This window comes from Benincasa hispida, chromosome 1 (genome assembly GCF_027475165.1).
Source record: "Benincasa hispida cultivar pf3 chromosome 1, pf3_genome.v1.1, whole genome shotgun sequence".
Classification (NCBI taxonomy): domain Eukaryota; kingdom Viridiplantae; phylum Streptophyta; class Magnoliopsida; order Cucurbitales; family Cucurbitaceae; genus Benincasa; species Benincasa hispida.
Genome location: NC_143478.1, coordinates 34,462,875 through 34,469,101, shown reverse-complemented (window position 1 = coordinate 34,469,101; position 6,227 = coordinate 34,462,875).

Below are 6,227 nucleotides of genomic sequence, written 5' to 3'. Positions count from 1 at the left end.
AGAGGATCAAATTTTAGTAGATAGCCAAAATGGTCTATAAGTATATGGATAGGGTTGGGTACCTTATCTTGGAGACACTATGGATGCGGCCCGCTTTGTATATTGATACAAACGATGTGATCCCAAATTTATTTATGTGGAGACATGTAAGTGGAGGCATCCTATAAAAATGATGTTTGCATAAGACCGGACCACGAGATAGTCACTTTTCTTTATAACGACTATTTACTGTTAAAACTAACTATTTCAATTCAATGACCTAAGGCAACTCGATCTTAATCCTAAGCTAACTATGAATCCTGTTTATACGGGATTATCCTTTAATCTACATAAGTGAGAGTGGTTTAACATCACCGCTCAATAAGCATCCCATTTTAGGGGTAAGATCGGATAGATAGCTAGGGACATAGTACTGCAAGACGAAATTCACTCCTACCCATTTTAGGGTCAGCAGATAAGTTGTTCCCTTAAGTATTGACTGTCCATTAGGTCCTTCTACTAGCTCATAAAAAGATTAAACCTTAGAATAACGTGTTGAGAGAATTTGAAATTTTCAAACTCAGTTTAGGGTTTGGATTCTTATATTTGATATAATTGATGTTAATTATTGAATTAAACGTTACGGTTTTAGAGAGTTGACAATATTTAAATGTGATTTAAATATTTTAATGAGGTATTGTATTAATTTAATATTTGATATTAAATTAATTAATTTAATTAATTATCCAAATTAGATTATTAAATTTTGAATTTATGAAATTTAAAATTGTGAAATTGGTTTATTATTTTTTGGATTTATGAAATTTAAAATAATAAAATTTATTTAATTAATTTTGTTTTGAGAAATTTGAGAATTGTAAAATTGATTTTATATTCAATTTAACCCAATTTCACATTTAAAATATTTGGATTACATGGAAAGTAGGATAATCCCACATTTTCCATTACAAAAACCATCTCATGCCACTAAATTTAATGGAATATTAAGTGGCATTTTCATATTAATTCTGATTTAAATGGTAAAGAACTATAAATTGATATTTTGAATTCAATTTCGTGGTGTATGCAATCAGAAATCAGATATAGAAAAAATATGTTTTTCTTCTCTATTAACTCTAAAAAACCACATCAATTCCCTCTCAATTTGAGTTCCACCATTCAATCTAAGGTCTGAGATTAGTAGAGAAGACTTTTGTAGTTATCAAGTTCTCAATTGATGTGGTTATCAAAAACCACATTAATTCCCTCCTAGGTTCTCAAGCTCTGAAGAACTGAAGATCGTTGCTAGCAAGTTCTGAAGAACTGAAGCTCCCAAGTTCTAAAAAATATGAAGAACGAAGACTTAAGAAGTTAAAATTCCAAGCTCCTGAAGACTTCGAAGTTGAAGCTCTAAGAAGATTTGGAAGACTTAAATTTTTTTGTAACATTCGAGAGAAAGAAATCAAATTAAAGGAACATATATTAGAGATTGTACCTACATATATTACAAATATAAAGTTAGAATTCAGCAAATTAAATTTCTTCAAAAATCTTATCATCTTGTCGAACAACAGATATTAGAGATACAATATGATTTTTTTTTTTAAATTGTTGTCAAAGTAGATATTAGAGTTAAAATGTTATTCCCTTTTATTAACATGAGTAGATAAAATGTGGTTTTTTTTTTTTAATGATTTTCCAAGTACATATTAGGGATAAAATGTGATTACAAAATTTTTTTTATTTCCCTTGCAACCTGACACGTTATCCTCTTGTCCTTCCAAAACTGAAGAATTTGTCTTCATTCACATGCATCATAAAAAAAATTCTAGGAGTCACCCAACATAGGACTACTTTAAGCTAAGCACGCTTAAATTTGAAGTTCCTATGATTGAACTACTGAAAAGGAAGGTGTATCTTATTAGTATAGGTAGTAGTTTTCAATTCTTTTAAGCCTTTCAAAACTATACTTTCATGTCTTTAGGATCCCTCTAATTCGAATATGGTCTTGGTTCATTCATGTCCCCCTCCTAATCTTGGGTTGTTACATGCAGGGTGGGGGATTGACCCTTCAACCCCTAAGCATGGAGGTCATATCAATACCACAATGTCTATCAGATTCTTGAGTTTTCAATTCTGTATTCACTATGTTAGGCATATATACTTTTCAAAAACTTAATTGTTATATTAGATAAAATTTAATTTTATCTCTAATCATACAAAAGTTTTAATTTTACTTGAGTCTTGAAAGATATCAAATAAGTTGAAAATTTTTAAACACCAAATTAAGATTTATGTATAATAGAAGATTCAATTTTTTAAAATTTTGAATGTGACTATAACATACAAATTGAAAGTTTATGAGCATATTACACACATCTAAAGTTAATTTATGGGTCATATAGATGCAAATATAAAATTTACATAATCAAACTTGTCATTTAATCTTATTTCAGTTGTGCTTCCTCTGATATGTATATTATTAATTCGATCTGTCCCAAGGTATAAAGTAACTAACAAAGTGAAGAAATCTAAAGGTGGAAGAGGTGTTTAGAAGTTTAATTTTCAAAAATAAAAATAAATAATATCAAGTGGAGTATATAGAAAAAGAATTTATTCATTCAATCATTAATCATTAAAGATTAAAGACTAAAATTTTTACTATTATTAAAGTCAAGAAACACATGTTTTTTTTTAGTCTTGGTATATTTTCTCGTCATTTTATACTCGTACTTTCATGATTTTTGTAATTTTCATGAGTGAACATTTTGATGTTTTTTTTGGCAAAATTATATTTCTAATACCCATTTTGTACGTTGTACCCAATTTTTTTTTTTTTACTGCAAGGCTATGGTAATATCTTTAATAAGTTTGTTAAGTATGGTGTTGTTTTGGAAACTTTTTTCACAAAAATGAAAAAAGAAAAAAAAGAAAAAAAAATGAGACTCATAATCAGTTATGCACAATTTAAGTTTTGATCGTCTACGTGATCACGTATGCACTACATGATCTCGCATGTCTTTGCAATTTTACCTCGTTCACATTTTTCGATATAATTTTATTTTTGTTAAATGACTATTCATTTTTATAATTTCTTTTTTTTATATTTTTTCCATCCATACTTATAAAATGGAACAAAATGATATTGATTTAAAGGTTTCAAAAGCTGAAATGATCCCAAATTTAAACTTTTGAGAAGCCATAACCATAATAAGCTAATTTGGTCAAATTTGTTTTTTTCTTTTTCTTTTTTTTTTCTTTTTGTAACTTTTGAGATTTACATGCTAGAAAATAGCTTTTTTTTACCATTAAACCAAGATAAAAACACATTGGTAGGATGAGAGAGTAGAGAGAGAAGAAGTCAAAGAAGACAAAGGTGAGAAAAGAGAAGAAGAGGAAGAAAAAGAAAAACATTATAGATCCAAGTTGGAAAGAAAAACAAAGAAATGAGAGAGAATAATATTTTATAGTTCTAAATAATAGTAATAAAGAAATAAATTGACAAACCATCAATATCTTTTTATTCTCTTTTCCCCCATATTTTATGTATTAAAAATTAGAATAATGTATCTTTAGAAAATTTATAAAAGAAAATAACCAATGTGTTTAACAGTAACAAATTTTTTTTTTCTAATTCAACAATTTGTGGAGTGAAAAAAATTCGAATCTTCTAACATTCTTTTATATTATGTGAAGTATATTCATATTGGCAACTCATTTTTACTATCAAATACACATTTCTAATAAGAGGACTTATATAAAATCGTGGGTTGTGAGTGGAGGGATGATTCGATCACAATATATATATATATATATAATATATATATATATACCTACAAATATGAAGTTTCACATGCAACATATGATATTCTTTTCAATAATTATAAAGACAAAATCAAACCACATCAACTCTAAAAATGGTATATTTAATAATAAGTGGCAAACTTGAGCATGTCTAACAATCTAGACATGTTCATTAGCAAATAAAATGATTTTAATATGATTTTAAAATGATATAAATTATTTAAGAGAATGAAAAAGAGATTAAAAAATTTTGATGATGATTAATCTAATCTTAGCTCAATTTGCATAAAACATAAATATGCAACCAAAAGATTGGAGATTTGAACTTTTACACTGCATATTGTTTAAGAAAAATTGATGGTAAATATACAAATCAAAGTAAAATGTTTGATTTATTCACTTCAACGTTGTTTTATCATTATTACCCAAAAGCATAGTTGGTTGGTATAGTACTTGCTATAAATATTTGGAAAATGGTAATCATTAAAACAAAACATTCATCTTAATGAAATTGAGCTAAATTCATATTCGCATAAGGTATTACATGATGATTAATATGAATAACTACAACAACTCAATTTATTATAGGCTATCAACTACATATATGGTGTTTTGAGAAAAACTATATATTGTCCTTTTGTATGGTTGACTCTGAAAGGAATTGAATTTTTCGAAGGAACATGCGAATGTCGTACAAGTGACATTCTGAAAACAACAAAATACAGAGAAGAATATCATATATGAGCTACAAGATAAACACTATAAAACCTATAAGCATGCAAATTCTATAAAGAGTAAGAGGGGAAAAAAAAACTATTTACCCTTATAGATCACTTCTTCACAATTTTTCTCTCCACTACTTGATCTCCCCAACAATCACAAACACATGAACTCTTCTCGAATACACGAACACCTGAACAAAGCTTTTGGACACCACCACTCAATGACCTTGCTATTCTCATGAACAAGTATCAAAGGATGTGTGGACTCCTTTTATTTAAAAGGAAATAATTAATTTCTTGTTGAGAGGAGAGTTTCTTTTTTTTTTTTCTTTTTTCTTTTTTTTTTTTTTTTGGCAGAGAGAATGGACTTATTGGGTTAATTTTTCTCCCTTTTGCAAAGTTTTCTTTTTGTTAAAACGAGGGAGATGGATGGAAGTTATTTTAAAATAATTCCCCACTCACGCAGAATAACTCCCCTATAATGGGGAGTTGAAATATTACACTAATTAATATAATATTTATAATATATGATTAAGTAACTAATCATTAATTAATGAACCATATATTATGCATTTTAATAATGTATCTATATACATTATATTAATTGTATCTTATACAATTAATTCCCTTATAATTTGAACAATTCAAATGAATCCAAAACTAACTTATACTTACTTTTACCCTTAATGAGCTAGCAATGGGACCTCATGGACCTATAAATTAGAAGTTTCAATGGTATGAGATTAATTAACTAAACTCTTTAATTAAATTAATCAACATTCATTAATTGACAGTCACTCCACTAAAGACCAACAATAACACTCTTTGCAATGGAGTTATATTTCTGTGTCTACGGATATAATCAATCAATAGTAAGTTGACCATTCACGAATTGCTTATAGTTACAAGTAGACCAAATTACCATTTTACCCTTATAGATACATCTAACTTCTTAAATACCATTGATCCCTCTAATGAACAATTAGTTACTGACTATTTGATGCCCTAGTTTATTGTATTTAGTCTCTCATTACTCAACATTGAATATATGTAAATCCACTGAAGTTTTAGTCCAAGTGGGAATTTGTTGGGTTGTATATCATAAAACTCACAGTTTGTAACATTAAACATATTCTATTGACAATAAAAATGTTATTGACATTTATTCAATAAAACTATTATTGAATATTTAAATTGCACTTGGAAAGTCTAAATCTAATAAACTACGATCAATGATTATTATATGAATATTTGGACTTTATGTGGAGACATAAAATGGATCAACTTCAAGTAAATAGCCAAAAACAGTCTATAGTATACGAATAAGATTGGATACCTTATTCTGGTAACACTATTGGATGCAGCCTACTTTCTAGATGTTACAATTATTGTAAAGTGCTACAAACAAAGTGATCCTAATTCGTTCATATGAAGCCATGTGAGTGGGGGCATCCTATGCAAAGAGTTTGTGTAAGATCGGACCAAGAAATTAGTCATTCTTACTTTATAATGTTGTTTACTGTTTAAGTCTGACTATTTCAATGCGATGACCTAAGTAACTTGACCTTAATCTTTAGCTAACTATGAACTTCTGTTTATTCAGAATTATCCTTAGATTTGTACGGGTGAGGGTTGGCTCAATAAGCCTCCCATTTTAGGGGTAAGGTCGGGTAGATAGTTGGGGACATAAGGTGCAAGATGGAATTCACTCCTACCTGCTTT